Source organism: Callithrix jacchus, chromosome 4, assembly GCF_049354715.1.
Source record: "Callithrix jacchus isolate 240 chromosome 4, calJac240_pri, whole genome shotgun sequence".
In the NCBI taxonomy this organism is placed as follows: Eukaryota; Metazoa; Chordata; class Mammalia; order Primates; family Cebidae; genus Callithrix; species Callithrix jacchus.
In genome coordinates this window covers 161,049,320-161,068,491 of record NC_133505.1, presented here as the reverse complement: position 1 = coordinate 161,068,491, position 19,172 = coordinate 161,049,320, and the positions used below count along the sequence as shown (strand labels likewise).

At 39.9% G+C, this 19,172-nt stretch overlaps 1 protein-coding gene across 2 annotated transcripts in view; it reads left to right on the top strand.

The window, feature by feature from the left end:
* IPCEF1 (interaction protein for cytohesin exchange factors 1) overlaps nucleotides 1-19,172 on the top strand; it is a 194,978-nt gene that overhangs the window by 55,701 nt on the left and 120,105 nt on the right. For both annotated transcript variants that reach the window (XM_078370328.1, XM_035296999.3), the window contains one exon: nucleotides 3,828-3,871. The gene's annotated coding sequence lies outside the window, so the exon portion shown is untranslated. The remainder of the gene's footprint in view (nucleotides 1-3,827; nucleotides 3,872-19,172) is intronic.

Here is a 19,172-nt window from a genome sequence, read left to right as displayed (position 1 = left end):
TGTGTAATATGCCAATTCGAAAGAAAGTCATGTGATGCCCTAAGAGCTTTGTAGAAGTGGAAAACATAGTTCATTTTTTTCTCTGGGTTTTTTTTATTTTCAGGAGTCTGTTCCTGCTTCTTTATGAAATTGAACACTGGACAATGGCAATAATATTACAATCCTTATTCAGACATTTTAAATTGCTCTAATTGTGCTTTAACTTTGAAGTGAGATATTCAGATCACTTAGTGTTAGGGAAATGTACATGGATGAAGCAGTAAATGAATCTTGATCTGTTATTTTAGCTTGAGGCTTAGTAAAGTGGTTTTTGTCACTGGGAAATTGCACCCTATTTTCTTCAAGATCTTTCTATACTGAAAATGTTTTAGATGGTATAGCTAAGTCTAATGCCACCCAGATAAGCATATGCAGTTGCACTTACCTGGACTTAGGTGGTATTGCTTTTTTTTTTTTTTTTTTTTTTTTTTTTTTTGAGACGGAGTCTTGCTCTATCGCCAGGCTAGAGTGCAGTGGTGTGATCTCAGCTCACTGCAGCCTCTCCCTCCTGGTTCAAGCGATTTCCCTGCCTCAGCCTCCCGAGTAGCTGGAACTACAGGCACATGCCCCCATGCCCGGCTAATTTTTTTGTATTTTTAGTGGAGATGGAGTTTCAACATGTTGGCCAGGATGGTCTTGATCTCCTGACCTCGTGATCCACCCGCCTCAACTTCCCAAAGTGCTGAGATTACAGGTGTGAGTCACCGCGCCCGGCCGGTATTGCTTTTTAAATTTCGATACCACTCTAAACCTTTTCTGGCTTTTGCTCCCTTCAGTACCCTTGACCTATAAGTTGGGAAACCTGTTTGTTTCTCCTTCTGGCTGTTATGTCTACTTAGAGATTCGTGTTATTGGTTGTGACTCAAGTTACATACACTGATTCCTGAGCTTTTCTTGACTTGATTCTAAACTAAACGACACAGCAATTGTGAGGCTCCAAGGCAAAAAGTAAATCAGAAAAACTACGTAATTTAATAGCTAAAAAGTTCTTGTAAACATATAGATGACCACATCAGGAAATACTGTTTTCATTGTTTTGGAAAGTAGAAGGAAGTGACATAAGCTCTTGTTTGGGGAGAGAGGAAGAGCTGGCACGTGATTAGCTGCACCAAAGCAAAGGCAAATACATGAAGAAAAGCCACTTTGAGTGTTAGCTTATTTTAACGTATCACTCACTTTTGATTTAATACCCATTTCCCCCCATTGTTTCTGGTTTAATTGTTATAATTTGAAATAATTGTGGTTGAAAAAATGTTTAGCTAAATGATGATACCTCACTACCTTGTAATTTAACACAACAAAATAAGAACTGTAAGGCAAGGAGTCTGGACAATGGGAAGTACAGGTTACAAAAGAGAAAAAGGGACCTAGATTTAACTGACATGAAAATAGAGGGTTTCTTACTCTAGGGTGAGTTTTACAGTAATTCTACACTTAAGTTTTGGCCACTGAACTAGAATTGCCGGTTGTATGAATTTGGATAAAATTCTATTCAGAAGAGAAAAGATCACCAAAATAAAAAGCTTACCTCTTGGGATTGTAGTGAAAATTGCATAAATTAATCCACATCAAAGCATTTTGTGAATTGCAAACTGTGACACTAAATTTACTTTATAGGAGGCAATCACTAAGTGTTATTAAGTGATTGAAAGAAAATATTAATCCAACATGTTATGTGGTTTTCCTAATATATAAAAAGAAGGAAAGCATTCCAACCTGTGACTACCTCCGCCAAAAATGCTTGACTTAGTCATGAGGGAACAATCAGTCAAATCCAAACTGAGGGCTATTAGGCAAAGCAACTGGCCTGGACGCTACGAAAACGTGTCGTGAGAAATATAAGGAGACTAGAGACATTCCTTGGTAATCCTTGATTAAATCCAGAATTTAAAGTAAGGTATAACAAATCTTCCACACTGAAACAGACATTAGTGTTAAAATTGGAACATTTGGACTGCATATAGATAGCATTGTGTCAATTTAAAATTTCCTGAGTGTGACCATTATTAATTACGTATCTATGGTAGGATCATTGCTCTTAAGAGGTACGAGCTGAGGTATGTAAGGGTAAACCATCTTTAGGTCTACCAGGGGCTTACATGGTTCAGCGAAATGTTTAGATATGCAGAGAGATAAAGCAAACCTGGAAAACTGTTATAATTTGGGAATCAAGGTGAAAGCCATGTGGGTATTCATTGCTACTACCTATTCCTACAAACTTTCTATAGTTTAAAATGTTTTCAAAATAAAATTTTGGAAAAGAATTTAAAAAATCCTAGTACTCAAGTAGATTGAGTTATTAAAATACAGATCTCGAAGTGTGTCCTTTACAGATCGTACCTTCCTACCACTTTATTTTTCTGTGTGATGCAAATATATAGATTTAAAAAAAGAAAAATCTGTGTTTTTATAAATATATGCTTTAGGCAATGCATGGAATTGTTGTTACTAATTTGAACATTTTCCCACTGGAAAAATTCCAAGAAAACGGATGGAAGTTCTCAAGCCACGAGAGAACATGCACATCTTTCATGGCATTTAAAAGTGAAGTAAAAACGTATCATGGGGTGAGTTCAGCGGGTTAGAACATTATTTTTAACTATCCTCTTTAGAAAAAGAATGCCATTGTGAGGATCTCAGTTTAATGGTTTTGTGATAATTTGCTTCCCAGATCTTCTTTCCTACGAGATAAAACTTTGTTTTCATTTTTTGAGAGAGACATTGGGAAGTTATTGGTAGCACAGGTGACTCTGTACAGATTTGTTTACTAGAGTTATTTATTTATTTATGAGTTGAGTGATTTATTTTTCTGTTTCTGGTTTTTTTTTTTTTTTGCCTCTCAGAGTGAGGAATATACCATGACTATCAAAGTACTTTAGAATTTTAATTATACGAAGAGTCTGTTTTACAAGCAATTGTGTGTGTTTTGAAGCCCAAGTATAAAGTGAATGCTCTAGAAATGGGGTACTTACTGTAGCAACTTGACTCTTCCCTCGTAGAAGGAATTGAGGGGCATGACATAGAGTGAGAGACTGAGGCAAGTTTTTGGGCAGCAGTGAGAGCTTATTAAAAAGTTTTAGAGCAGGGACAAAAGGAGGTAAAGTACGTTTGGGAAAGTGCCAAGCAAACAACTTGAGAGATCCAAGTGCCCTGTTTGATCTTTGGCTCGAGGTTTTACACATTGGCATGGTGCAGGGGTTTCTGTCTTTTCTCCCCTGATTCTTCCCTCAGGGCAGGTATGTGTCGTGGCCTGCCAGCACTTGAGAGGAGAGCATGCTCAGTGTGTTTACTGAAGCTGTGTGCATGCTCACTTGAGGCATTTTTCCCTTACCGGCCAAGTGTTCCTGGAGGGAGGTCATATACCAGTTAAACTCTGCCATTTTGCCTCTTACTGCACATGCTTGGACCCATTGGCCAGCTCCTGAGATCTCATCAGGAAGCTGATGATCACCAGCGTCAACTGTTTCCTATCTGTTGGGAGACTGCCTTTCCCTGGCACCAGCTGCCACCAATTATTATTTTAGAGAGACAGTTTAACAACTGCCTGACCATCACCTGATGGTTTAACATTGCCTGACATTCCTGGGTGGTGGTAATGACGCTCCTGACCTGTTTGTGTTTGCTGAGCTATCTACTCTAACATTATCACGATGACCAACTTACTATTTTGTTGCTGCTTCTTGGGGTTCATGTGGTGGGATTGTTTTCTCCTAGGTGATTAAGTACAGGCAGAAATCTCATGGTTCACATTTCTCTTCCTCTCTCTCTTTTTTTTTTCCCCTGTAAAGGTCAAAGACAACAGAACTGGACCAAGAAAGTTCATAACTTTTTGGTATGTAATTGAAAACTCTTTGCAACAAATTCTTTCTCTTTAGTGATATTTATGACCTGAAAGGCCTGAGTTTCTTTTTGTTATTCTAATTTGTGAATTAAATTAGTGTAGCCTAGATATGTTTATCCCTAGGCTAGGATTTATGCAGAGGGAAGTTAATAGTATTGATAAATTGCTAACTATCTTTGGTCCTCTGAAGATTACTTTTCAGCGGGAGACTTGTCTACTAATGTCATTTATTTATTTATTTGTTCATTTTTTTTTTCTTTTTGCCTCTCTCAGAGTAAGGAATATACCATGACTATCAAAGTACTTTAGAACTATAATTACATGAAGAGTCCATTTTATAAGCAATTGTGTGTGTTTAGATGCCCAAGCATAAATTGAATGTTCTAGAAATGGGATACTTACTGATTTAAATTGACCAATAATTACAATTAAATATTTATATTTAATAATTATAGTGTAACAGTGAAATAATCTTAAGATGTCCCCCACCTCTAAAGTTTATGGGTTTACTCCTAATGATCTAGGAAAGACTGGAGTTGAATATCTAAATAATTCTTCTCATTATTCCTCTGATTTTCTATTATGAAATGATTTTAAAAGAATTATATGTCTTAACTCCTCACTGGGGTATCCATTCTTTATTTGGTTTAATTCTTTTTTGCTTATTTAGTTTTTGAGCCAATGTCTCACTTTGTCTCCGAGACTGGAGTGAAGTGGCATGGTCACAGCTCACTGCAGGCTTGACCTTCCAGGCTCACGTGATTCTCTCACCTCAGCTTCCCAAGTATGCCACCATGCCCAGTTAATTTTTAAAATTTTTTTGTAGATACAGGGTCTCATTATGTTGCCCAGCCTGGTCTCTAACTCCTGACTTCAAGGAATCTTCCTGCCCTGGCCTCCCAAACAGCTGGGATTATAGGTGTGAGCCCTTGTATGAGGCCTTAATTGTTTTGTTTTGTTTTGTTTTTTTCAGAGATGAAACACAATTTTAAACTTGCTGGGGAATTTAAAGGAAACATTATTTCCACCGTTATCTGTTAAGGACATACTTTTTGTGAGTCTATAGATGTTACTAAAATTCTGGTAAATTTTTCAGGAAGTATTAGTATATTAACTTAAATACTATTATTTTTCTATGACCCAGACAATAATCACTATTGTTCCCAGTATGTAGTTGCTACCATTTCCAATTATGTTGCAACTGTCTTTGAAATATTGTTAGTCATAACTCATTAGTCACCAATGTGCCTTTTGGTGACCATTGTCCTTCTCTTTCTTGTTTTGTAGTTATTAAACCTGTTGTCCTGGTTGTCTGACTCATGGACATACAGATTAGTTTTGGTGCATACCTTAGTTGTTTGGATGTCTTCTAAGACATAAATTCTGTGGTCTCATGTATACAAAATATGTGGATTTACTGATGAGTCAGTCAGTAAGATGCCTGCATGGCCTTCTGCAGTAAAGAATGCTTTATTTACCATACAATTTGATGTGTTGTTGAGGAATTTTAAGTGATACTTTATTTTCATTGATGATTTACAAAACTGGTTTCCCAAAGGTACTGACAAAAGTGGGTGATTTTTCTGTCTTCAAAAGTTGTCAAGTATGTTTTCTCGTATAATACTTCTGGCTCTCAGATTAGAGACCTCCTCATCACAGTGGGCATCTAGTAAGAGCATGGCTTGTTATAAGGAAGCTGCGTTTGTTGGAAGACTGAATTAGATGAACTTTACAGTCTCTTGTAATAAAATAAGAGACAGCACAATGGTACAAAGGGGAGGCTCTGAGTTCAGAGGGCTGGGGTTTGAATCTTATCTCTGACACAAATACATACCAATCTGGGTAACCTTGGGCACATTACTTAACCTTTATGCACTTCACTTTCCTCTTCTGTTAAATGGAGACTAATAGTACCTTCCATAGCTGGTGTAAGGATTTATTGAGTTAATATGAATATAGCTCTTAGAACATTATCTGGTACATAATTAAGAACTTAATAAATGTTAGTTATGATGGTATATTAGTCAGTTCCCACACTGCTATAACGAATTACCTGAGACTGTGTAATTTATAAAGAAAAGAGGTTTCATTGGCACACAGTTCTGTGAGCTGTACAGGAAGCATGGCTGGGGAGGTGTCAGGAAACTTACAATCATGGTGGAAGGCAAAGGGGAAGTAGGCACAATCATCACATAGCAGAGCAGGACATAGAGAGAGAGAGAGAGAGAGAGAGAGAGGAGAGAGAGAGAGAGAGAGAGAGAGAGAGAGAGAGAGAGAGAAGGGGAAGTGTTATACACTTTTAATATTTTATTTATTTTTATTTTTTAATTTTAAAAAACAGACATGTTGCCCGGACTGATCTCAAGCTCCTGACCTCAAGCGATCTGTTACATACTTTTAAACAACCAGATCTCATGAGAACTCACTCACTATCATGAGAACCACAAGGGGGAAATCCACCCCCATGATCGAGTTACCTCCCATCAGGCCCCTCCTTCAACACTGAAGATCACAATTCAATATGAGATTTGGGTGGGGACACAGGGCCAAACCATATCAGATGGTGATGAATGATCTTGGCATCAGCCCTGGCCTTTAAGATTGGAGTGCACCTTGCAATAATTGGTATGAATTTCCAATAACTTATTTCTTCAGGTGTCCTGGTGTACTGCCGTGATTTCTCCTGATGCTAACATGAAGGCAAAGCTCAGACTCTTCACCTCTTTTCTACTGAGGCTGACACTGTGGTGTCACTTCTTCTGTCACACTGCTCTCCCCACTTTACAGGCTGCACCTCTCCTCTTCCCCTCACTGCCTCATTGCAGGTCTTTCTTTACACACCCAAACACTGCTGCATTTCAGATTTTATGCCAAAGGGGCTTATGATGATATTTTTCTAGCAAAGTCAAATGTTTACATAAGAGAAAGTCTTGAACCAGCTACTAGGATAATAAAATGTCCTCCAACTTGGCATGTTAACAATTTTCATCTGTGACTCCTGTCATTAAGCAATACTAAAGGAACCTTGTTTATCTAGTCACTCTAATAAATTATAGACATAGTTCTTTGTTAATTTTTTCAAGATGGAGTTTCACTCTTGTTGCCCGGGCTGGAGTGCAATGGCGTGATATCTGTTCACAGCAACCTCAGCCTCCTGAGTTCAAGCAATTCTCCTATCTCAGCCTCCCGAGTAGCTGGGATTACACGCATGCACCACTATGCCCGGCTAGTTTTTTGTATTTTTAGTAGAGACAGGGTTTCTCTATGTTGGTCAGGCTGGTCTCGAACTCCTGACCTTAAGTGATCCACCCGCCTTGGCCTCCCAAAGTGCTGGGATTCCAGGCATGAGCCACCGTGCCCGGCCAGAGATAGTTCTTTTTTAAAACTGATAATTTTACTTTAAGTTCTGGGATACGTGTGCAGAATGTGCAGGTTTGTTACATAGGTATACATGTTGTGGTTTGCTGCATCTATCAACCCGTTATCTAGGTTTTACGCCCTGTGTGCATTAGGTATTTGCCCTAATGTTCTCCCTCCACTTGCCCCCTACCCTCAACAGGCCCTGGTGTGTGATAGATACAGTTCTTAGTTCAAAGATGTGCAGTGGGAGCAAACAGTTCATATGTAGTTTTCATTTACATGTGCCTACATTTTTGGCCCCATGATTATTTCAAGTCCTCCACAGATTTCTCACGTACAGAATGCTTGTCTAATTATTTTGACATATTCCTGCTGGGCAGTAAATATAGTGGAGTTTTATGTGAATGCATTCAAACATCAGGTTATATTTCTCTTACTATTTTTTACTTGCTATGGCTTATACAACTAATGTTCTAAGACTTGCTTAATTTTGATTTATGTTACCAAGTGATTCAAGGTGTCAATGGACTTTTTCCAGAACAGAAATGGGGCCAGGTCTCACACCTCTAATAAAGAAACAACTCAGACTCCCAGGGTTCCTTGCCTTATTTTAAAATAAACTCTTAAAATCTTGTGTGCTGGCAGTGAAGAAATGACCACATATCTTTTCTTCTTGAAGGCTCATAATTTTTGTGCATATGTGTGTAAAATATAACAATGTGAAAAGAATGTGGACAACTAAATTACAAAAAAAGAACTGGCTGAAAGAATATTTATATGAACATCATTCTTTGAAAATAGAATCTGTAAGCTTTTCGGATTATTGAGAGGGCAGGTTAACATTTGAGCTATTGTTTTCTTGGTTAATACTATTTTTGCTTTTTAAAAATTTTAGCTAAAAAATATGGGTATAGCTTTCTAAAAGGTAGAATCCAATTTCAAGAATGATGAGGTATTAATTGAAAATCTTAAAATCTTTTGAGATTATTTCCACAAATTATTAGGGCATTTCCTCAGAAAATTTTCTTCATTTATTGTATGTTGACAGTGAGGAAAAAGGAAAAGAAAAGAGCAAGCTTTTTCAGCAAGTGAAAGGTTTCTTGTTGCCATTTTCAATTTTCCCTGAGTTTATTATCCTCAGTAGAAATATCAATGTCTTTCCTAACAAAATCACCTTCCAGCCAAAGTGTTAAAAAAGGCAACTACCTACCTTGGGTATATGTCAGTTTACACGGAAAAATTTAAACAGAGCTTGAAGAAATATAGGAAAGACTTTTGTTAATAATTAGTAAGGCACAGGAGCTCTTATTAGATTAGACTGGGCTATGCTGAAATTAACCTGAAGTAACTCTCATTTCTTTTTTTGTTTTGTTTTGTCCTTTTCTTTTTTGAGACAAAGTCTCACTCTGTAATCAGGCTGCAGTGCAGTGGCGCAGTCTTGGCGCACCACAACCTCTGCCTCCTGGGTTCAAGTGATTCTCCTGCCTCAGCCTCCCGGGTAGCTGGGACTATAGGTGTATACCACTATGCCCAACTAATTTTTGTATTTTTAGTAGAGACAGTGTTTTACCATGTTAGCCAGGATAGTCTTGATCTCTTGACCTCATGATCCATCCATCTTGGCCTCCCAAAGTGCTGGTATGACAGGCATGTGCCACCGCACCTGGCCAACTCTGATTTCTTACCTGCACTCTGTGTTCACTGCTGGTCATCAGGAGGGTGGGGCTCTTCTACTCCACATAGTCAATCCGGGATCCAGGCTGATGAAGGCTCCACCATCCTACAACTCCACCATGTCAATAGGTAACTTCGGTGTTGGCCATGACACAGAAGGAGGGTATGGGGCACTCATACACTTCTGCAGACAGAAAGTGATGACATCACCTCTGCCCAGTCCCCATTGGCCAGAACTACTCATATGGCCTCTCCTAACACAGGGGCCTGGGAAGTCTTCCTGGAGGCTGAGGGAGGAGAGGAGAACTACACATAGCAGTTTATTGTCTGATGAAATGTGCTGCAAAGTTATCATATCCAATATCTCTATACAACACTGTTCCTTTCTAAATCAGTCAGTCACACTAACACTTCCTTCTCGTCTTCTAGGCAATTGAGTTATTTTAATATTTTTTATTTTTATTTTTGTTATTTTAATATTTTTAAATTAACTTCACATTTTTTACTTTCTGACTTTAGGTGAGAATAAGCGAAAGAAAGATTATGAAGAAGGAAATTGTGAAGGCATAGATATAATCAACAGTGGAAAAAGGTCTAGTAACCTTTTAGCCTTCATCTGTTTATAGACTTTGTGTTATTAATAGTACTTTCTTTTTTCCTCATCAAAATCATTACTTGAAATTAAATGTAACTGCAAATATGTGAGGATTGATTACAAAATCACTTGAAGGGATATCAAGCTGGAAATATGAAACTATACTTGCACAGTTTCAGTAGACTGGATTTTATTTGTACTTCTTTTCTTAATTACCTGCTCATCTTTCCCTGACTCTTAATCTCATGTTCTTTTCCTTCTTCTATCTCATGTATTTCTTTTTAAATGTCTTTGCCAGTTTATTAAAGAGTTTACCAAGCAATGTTTTCATGTAGGGCACATAAGGAATAAACAAACGTGTCAAAAATGTGTTTATTTTGCACTCACACTTGATTGTAGGTTTGGTTGGATATAGAACTTTATGTACAAATTTATTTTCACTCAGAACTTCAAAGGCGTTCCCCCCCATTCTTCAGCATCCCATCTTGCACAAGAAATCTAATGCTGTTATTGTTCTTGTTTAGAGATGGTTAAAGTTTATTCTGTCTATAAACTTTTAGAATTTTCTGTGTACTTTGAAATTCCGAAATTTCACAAGACGTAGTCAAATGTACATTTTTTTTTTGAGGTGGAGTTTCATTCTTGTGCTCCAGGCTGGGGTGTAATGGTGCGTACAATCTTGGCTGACTGCAACCTCTGCTTCCTGGGTTCAAGTGATTCTCCTGCTTCTCAGCCTCCAGAGTAGCTGGGATTACAGGCATGGACCACCATGCTCAGCAAATTTTAAATTTTTATATTTTTAGCAGAGACATGGTTTCACCATGTTGGCCTGGCTGGTCTTGAACTCCTGACCTCAGGTGATCTGCCTGCCTTGGCCCCCCAAAGTGCTGGGATTACAGGTGTGAGCCACTGAGCTTGGCCCAGAAGATTTCTTTTTACCACCCTCTCCCTGGGCTCTGCTTCCTGCTGCTTTGGCTTCATTTTCTATCTCTTTTCTCCACCAGTTCAGCAAGATGACCACTGCTAACTCTAGGTTAGCATTCATGGCTGAAACTCTAGAAAAAATGGATGAATCTCTTTCCCAATATTTCAGACAGAATTTCCTGATTATCTTGACTTGGTATATATACTCTTTTCTGGACTGGTCATTGTGACAAAGGAGAGTAAGTACTTTGATCCATCTACTTTTACCACTTCTGTCGCTACCACTCTGGTCCAGCAGAAGAGATAACATTGCAATCTCTTCCCTGGATCATTGCAGTAGCCTTTTAATTGGTTTCTCAGTTTATGTCTTTTCTCTCTTTCAGTTTGTTCTCAATGCTGGAACCAGAGCTGTTTATGTGTTTGTCGGATCAGAACCCTGCAAGGCCATTTTTTTTTTGAGTCAGAGGCTTGCTCTGTCACCCAGGATGGCATGCAATGAATGGCACAATCTCAGCTCACTGCAACCTCTGCACCCCACCTGGGTTCAGGCGACTTTCCTACCTCGGCCTCCCAAGTAACTGGAAATTACAGGCAAATGCCACCATCTCTGGTTGATTTTCTGTATTTTAGTAGAGATGGGTTTCACCATGTTGGCCAGGCTGGTCTTAAACTCCTGACCTCAGGTGACCCACCCACCTTGGCCTCCCAAAGTGCTGGGATTACAGGCATGAGCCACCATGCCCAGCCAAGCTTGTCCATTTCACTTCAAGGAAAACTAGTCTTCAACAAGAGTTTTTGTTTATTTAGAGACAGGCTTTCACACTGTTACTTGGGCTAGAGCGCAGTGTGGCTCATTGCAGTCTCAAACTCCTGAGCTCAAGTGATCCTCGCATCTCAGCCTCCCACGTAGTTAGTACTGTAGGCATGCAGCACCATGCAAGGCTGCTTTTTAAACTTTTGTTTGTTTGAAACGGGGTCTCACTCTGTTACCCAGGCTGGAGTGCAGTGGCACTATCTTGGCTCACTGCAACCTCTGTCTCTCAGGTTCAGGCAATTCTCCTGCCTCAGCCTCCCGAGTAGCTGGGATTACAGATGTACATCACCATGCCTGGCTAATTTATTTATTTATTTATTTTTGTATTTTAGTAGAGGTGGGTTTTCACTATCTTGGCCAGGCTGGTCTTGAACTCCTGACCTCAAGTGATCTGCCTGCCTCAGTCTCCTGAAGTGCTGGGATTACAGGTGTGAGCCACCACTCCCGGCCTTAATTTTTAAATTTGTTTTGTTGCAATGGGGATTCTCACTGTGTTGCCCAAGCTGCTCTCACACTCCTGGCCTCAAACAATCCTTTTGCCCTGGCCTCCCAAAGTGTTGGGATTACAGGTACAAGCCATAGTACCTGGCCTTGGGTTTTCTGCCTGTTCTCACATTTCAAAATAACTTTTATTTTGAAATAGATATACAGTGGAAAACATGAAACAAATGGAATAGCTAGATGATTTATCGTGAAGTGTAAATCCTTGCAACTGCCACTTGAGTCAAGAAATAGAATACCAGTGGGATCTCAGAACTCCCTCTTGTATCCCTTCCAATAAATAATTCCTGACTGCCTTTCAAAGGTGACCACTTTTCTGCCATTTGTGGTCATTGTGGTTGCATTTCGTTATAATTTTATGATCCAAGTACACTTCTCTAAACACGATGATCTAGTTTTGCCTGCTCTATTATTTTATATAAATGGAATCATATAGTTTATATTCTTTTGTGTCTAGCTCCTTTCTCTCAATGTTATGTCACTGTGGATAGAAGTAGTCTTTTCTTTTTGATTGCTATGTAGTTAATCGTAATGGCTGATTGACATTTGGCATTTTTTTTAAAAACAATTTTTTATTATTTACTTTTTTGTAGAAATAGAATTTCACTTTGTTGCCCAGGTGATCTTGAACTCTTGGCCTCAAGTGATCCTCCCATGTTGGCCTCTCGAAGCACTGGGAGTATAGGCATGAGCCCCCATGCCCAGCCCTGTTTTTCGTACTGGTTTTCATTAATGAACTGGATAGAATCATTGTTACGCATTTTCAGTGTACATTTGCACACCCATCTGAGATGTGTAACCTGAGAGTTAAGGTTGTAAGTAGACACCATGCATGTAATTAGCCTTAGCAGATGCGACCAAACACTTTTCCAAAATAATTTTCTGCTGGCAATGTTTTTTCACTGGTTCTATCATTTTGCCAACACTTGGTATTACCAGTCTTTTAAAATGACACTACTTTGTGGCTGATTATGTTTCATTGTTGTTCTGCCTTGCGTTTCCTTAGTTGTTAATGAGGTTAAGTGTCTCTCCTACGTATATTGGCTAATGGATTTTCCTTCCTCCTGAAAGGCCTACTAAGTCTTTTCTCATCTTTGTCTTGGGTTTTCTGCCTGTTCCTTATCGATTCATGGGAGTCCTTTGTAGATTCCAGACGCGTGGTCTCGCACAGGTTGTATGTATGGTGCATATCTCTTCTCATTCATTTGCTTGCTTTCTCAGTCCCTAAGGTTGTCTCTTGATGATGAATGGGAATTCTTCCAGTGTGTTTCAACTTACAGCTTTTCCTTTATGGTTAGAACCAGTGGGGGAAATATTATCTATTTTCCATAGATAATGCTGAGATAATTGGCTATTAATTTAAAAGATGAAACTTGATCCCTATTTGAAACTGAAATAGAAAATCAATTGCAAGTAGATTTTAGCCTTAATAAGGAAGACAATAGAATTTGTAGAAGGAAAAGTAGGACAATATCCTTATGACGACAGAATAATAAAGATAACAGCAAAGGAAAAGCATTACCCAGAGTCATCGTCACAATATTAATGTGTCTTCCAATGAATGAACATGACATCTTTCCATTTATTTGTGCCTTTTTAAAGTTTCTTTCAAAAATTGATTTCTTCATGGAAGTCTTATATGTCTTTTATTAGATTTATTCTGATGTATTTAAATTTTTATGATATTGCTATCTTCTTAAAAATTTTACTTTCAAACTGTTTGCAGATGGTAGAAATGAGATTGATTTTAACATTGGCTTTTGGCTTTGTAGCTAGCAACCTTCTTATGTCCACTTTATTTATTTATTTTTGAGACAGGGTCTGGCTCTGTCACCTAGGCTGGAGTGTGGTGGCACGATCTTAGCTCATGGCAACCTCCAGCTCCTAGGTTCAAGTGATCCTCTCACCTCAGCCTCCTAAATGGCTGGGACCACAGGTGCACATCACCATGACCAGCTACTTTTTTCTTTGTATTTTTTGGTAGAGATGTAGAGATGGGGTTTCTCCACGTTGCCCAGGCTGGTTTTGAACTCCTAAGCCCCAGCAATTTGCCTACCAGAGCCTCCCAAAATGCTAGGATTACCGGCATGGGTCACCGCACCTGGCCAGCCTTTTAATTTCAATTATTAATGTGTAGATTCTTTCTGCATGTAAAACTATATCATCTGACAATACTGACAATCTTGATTTCTTACTTTTTAATCATAATTTTTAGTGTTGTTTCCCAGTACTTTTGAGACAATGTTGTTGAGCGATAGCGAGAATCTTTGGCTTATTCCTAATATCGAAGAAAAAGGTTTCAGCATGTCACCATCAAACACATGATGTAGGAATAAGGACCTTCTTGCTTACTGAAAACAGTGGAGTAAGGACCTTTTTGTTTTGACTATGGCAGGAATTTGGAGAGGGCTTGGCTTGGCAGTTCATCTTTGACCCATGTGGCTTTAGCTGGCGTGGCTAGGACGGGAGGATCTCTTCTTTCAAGGTCACTTTTCCATCCATACTTCTGGATCCCTGGCATCTCTTAGATTCCCATTCATTGTCCTGGGCCTGCCCATAGGGCGTGACTCTTCGCAGCACAGCAGCGTCAGAGGAGCTGGAACTAGTGAATGTCAGCCTGGCTTCCACTAGAGCACATGTTCCTCTTACAGATGTAAAATCCCATGAAGTTGAGTCCATGAGGTCATGGAAATTACAATTCAACACGTCTGTTTCATTGAAAATCAATTTCTAATCGGAACTTTTTTTTCCACACAGGAATTTATTTATTTATTTCCTTTTTTAAAATTGCATTTTAGGTTTTGGGATACATGTGAAGAACACGCAAGATAGTTGCATAGGTACACACGTGGCAGTGTGATTTGCTGCCTTCCTCCTCTTCACCTATATCTGGCATTTCTCCCCATGCTCTCTCTCCCCAACTCACCACCCTCCACTGTCCCTCCCCTATTCCCCGCAACTGACCCCTGTCCACACAGGAGTTTAAAAGTAAAAATCTAAATGTTTGTCATAGCTGAATTTTAGTACTATGGAGTAAAGAAAAAAATTGGTGATTCCTTCTATTTTGTGATGACAGACTTTTACTTTGGGAAGTTAAATGAAGGTATCTAGGGCAGGAGGGAGGGAAGAAGGTGCTCATGTGCGTAGAAGGTGAGGAGGTGGGCGCAGCACGGTGTGTAGGTGAAGTGTGAGTGAGAAAGTGAGCATGTAAAGACGAGAGTGGGTGGACCACAGGAAGCTTGGTGGACCACAGGAAGCTGGATGGAAAAAAAAAGTCTTTGGCTTTACTTAATTAAAAGCAAGAAAAAAGCAACCCAAAGACAAGCGGAAAATCTCACAGGCAAAGTCTATAAAGGGATGGAAACAAGAAATAAGCCCACATGTGTTCAGGGAAAAGTAAAGTGGCTGGCCAATTGCAGTCTGCTCTGTAATTTTTCCATTGCTTTGCAGTACTTTATATAGTAAGATGGTCTAATTAACAACAACCACCAATGAAAGAGCCAATGCTTCCTGGAAAAACAAATAGAAAATTTTCTTTTTGAAAAGTTAGAGCTCTGAGTTTATGATTCTAGTGGTTAAAAAAAAATACCGTATTGAAATTGAAAGAATATTGGCCTGGTGCAGTGACTCATACCTGTAATCCTAGCAATTTGGGAGGCTGGGGCAGGCAGATTCCCTGAGGTCGGGAGTTCGAGACCAGCCTGACCAATATGGTGAAACCCCGTGTCTACTAAAAATACAAAATTAGCTAGGTGTGGTGGCACATGCCTGTAATCTCAGCTACTTGAGAGGCTGAGGGAGAAGAACTGCTTGAACCCAGGAGGTAGAGGTTGTGGTGAGCCAAAATCATACCATTATACTCCAGCCTGGGCAACAAGAGTGAAACTCTATCTCAAAACAAGCAAGCAAGCAAACAAACAAAGAACGTCAAATTAGGGAGTCAGGACGATTTAATCTTTTGTCTCAAGCTAAATATTGTATTTTGGTGTTTTCCCACTAGGTGTCTCTTTGTATACATGTTATGATTCCAGCGAAAGTGAATCTATTCCTGAAGGCATTTGCTTATGTGGATTGTGTCAACAAATATCTCAATTTGGAGTGGGGGGTATTTAAGAATGACTTTAATTTAACAGTTCTTCCTAAAGAATAAATAGGTGTGTTTTAGTGACATCTCTCGTTCTTGCTTTAGATATTTTGGAGACACTAACCCAGATTTGTCAGCAGATGCACAACTGAGGTCCTTGTGCCTGCGTGGTTAGCAGTGTGATGTGATGCAAGTCTTCTACCTGCCTTGTGGGATTCTGACCAGGATGTGAGCCCTTCATAATTTCTGAATGAAGCCTCACCTAGGATGCGCAATTCCCAAATAAGGTGCATGCTGCTCTTCAGTTTCTCTTTGTGAGAGCTGTACACCCTGCTGATCAGACCCTTCCAGACCACACCATGGCAGCTGGTCTGTGATTATACGAGTAGCTCTTTGGGCAGCCACATTATCACTGTGAGTCACCTTAGGTCCCTCTGAATTGTCTAAATTTAGTAAATAGCTTACTCATTCTAAATTGTCCTAAAGTTGAAGCAGGGCCAATGTAAGTCGACAGATGTTTATTAGGTGCCTACTGCATGTCTTGCCTTGAGTGTCTGTAAAAATTATTAGACTCATTCATTCTCTAAGAATGTAATGAGATCAACTGTTTATAAAACAAAAACCAAAAACAAAAACAAAATCTGCTTCTAAGGATAATTTGAAAAGGCAAAGATTATTTTGAGATAGCACTGCTGATGACCACAGGGCTCTGGACCTAGAGTCTGAAAATCTGAATTCGAATTTGGCTTTAACTTGCTAACTATGTAAACTAGGTAGTCTACCAGATCTGTATATTCATTTCTTCATCTGTAAAGATGTAAGTTAGGTCACTTTGCAGCATTGCTGTGAAGTCTGAAGACACTTTGCAGTAGTTCTGCCAAATATAAAAGTCTCCAAGAGAAGTCACCCTATTCTGGGTAAGGCAGCCCTTACCGTGGTGATATACAGTAGTTTAACTCCTTATGATCTCTCTTGTCTGATAACCCTTGGACATGACCTTTGTAAAATTACAAGGCCCCTAAAATGATATTTCTTTCTTTTTTTCTTTTGAGACGGAGTCTCTTTCTGTTGCCCAGGCTGGAGTGCAGTGGCATGATCTCAGCTCACTGCAACCTTTGCCTCCCAGGTTCAAGTGATTCTTCTGCATCAGCCTCCCAAGTAGCTTGGATTACAGGCACTTGCCACCATGCCCAGCTATTTATTTATTTATTTTTTGTAATTTTAGTAGAGATGGGGTTTTGCCATGTTGGCCAGGCTGGTTTTGAACTCCTGACCTCAAGTGATCCACTGACCTTGACATCCCAAAGTGCTAGGATTATAGGTGTGAGCCACTGCGCCCGGCTCCTAAAATGATATTTCTTAAGGAAAAGTCTAGCCAGACCAAAGGGGATTTGGCTCCAATTGCCTTCTAGCCAGTCAATGTCCAGTTGCAGAGTCCCGTGCTGTATGGGATATAGCTGCTCACTTTGGTGTGAAGTGTATTGAATGGAATAACATTTGGCAAAGTAGAAATAAAGTGACTGGCTGCCTCAGAGCCATGCACACTGTCTGAATTTCACTAAGTAGAAAAACATATTATCTTCTGTAGAGAGAAAATGTGCTTATCATTCATGTGAAGAAGTGGAAAGACACAGATTGCAGAAAGGGAAGGGACATCACTTGCTATTCCTATCTGGCGCATCCTAGAGCACAGTATCAGCTCTTGCCCCACAGGCAGGAGTGAAGAGAACTTGGAATCGGGGATGTTGGGGGATATCCTAGCAGGGACCTGGAAGGAGCCAGGCTGTGCTCATGGGACAGATTGTAGTAGATTGCAGTGGCCTAATAACCAATACCTTGTCCAGGAGCTACCAATGCTTCCCGTGTCCTCATTAGGGAGCTGGCGCCCTTTATCTTATGTAGCAGCTTGAGGGCAGTACAAACTTCGGAGGTGGCTCCTTGAGTTTCAATCTCAGTCCCTTAGAATCACACCTCAGCATACAGCTAGCTAGGATCTTAGAGTGACTGACTCCTAAAAGTTCCTTGAATCTGGAGCTGGCTTAGGAGAGGCAGGTGTGATGGTGTGTTTTATCTGCATTGGTAAAACTGAACAGAGCTGCCACTAGGGTGTGTGTTTTTGTGTCTTCGAGGGGCAGGTGCAAATATGCTTCATGGGACCCCTGCCTATATACATAATTGGAATCATGGAACGTCTATCCCTGTTTCGGAGAACCAGGGAAAATAATTGCTCTCCAGGTAGGTGTCATGGAACTTAAGACAACCATACAACAAACCCAGCTCTGTAGGAACAAGTCCCAGTGCTTTTCAGGGCATCTGGTCTATCCCAGGTTCTGGTGAAGGGAACCTTGATTAGGTGCAACCAACACAGGGTGCATGTGAGCCAGGGCTGAGCTCTGGGTGTGGTGAGGAGGATCGGCCAGGGTGTGGCCCACAGCAGGGCTCTGCTTGGCCCAACCTCACGGTGCCTGCAGGTGCAGACCACATTTTAGAAGTTTCAGGTTCGGGAGGCCCACAGAAGGACAAGAGACCGCTGTAGTTGAGCAACTTGAGGGAGCTTTGTACCTCCAAGAAGGGTATGGACAACAGCCATTGGCATTTGGTAGGCTCTTCCAGGATGTAAAAGAGGCAAATCGTTTGAGATCTCTTGCACTTTGCCACCTGTTTGTTACCAAGGTAAAATGGTCCACTGGGAGGAAAGGTTGACATTATTGGCTAAAAGAAAGTTTTCATCTCCCTCAGCTTTGTGGATTTTGTGTGTCTGAGCCTTGATTGTCAGGGCTGACAGCTTACGTGGGAATTTGGGAAGGGAAAGCAGGGAAGAGGCCTGCCAGTCTCCAGAGATGATGGATTGCAGTATTTTTATGGTGTCGAAAATAAAGTCATTTTAAGTATCATAGTTTCTCCGTTTGAAAAAAGCTGTGGTTCTTAAAACCATCTGTCAATTCATCATCAAAGTGGAGAGAAGGCAGAAAAGAAATGCAATGAAATGAGTGGAAAAGACCACAATAAAAAGAGAAGATAAATGAAAGAGAAAGAATGAGAATATTCTATAGCAAGTTAGAAAATGGATGGGAATCAGAATGACACTTTGAGCTTAAGTTAAAAAGAAAAAAGCTTAAAATAATTTAGATGAAGCTATTTTCTTCTTCATAAACTTCCTGAACAAAGTCATAACCACACACCATCCCTGCCCCATATGTCACTGTACACAGGCGGGTAGGGAAGTCATCTTGCATTTGCTTCTTTCTCTCCTGCTCTGCCTTGACAAGTGATATCTCCTACTAATTGGCAAAACAAATGGATTATCTCATGTCCTTTGCTTTTCTGTATGAGCAAAGAT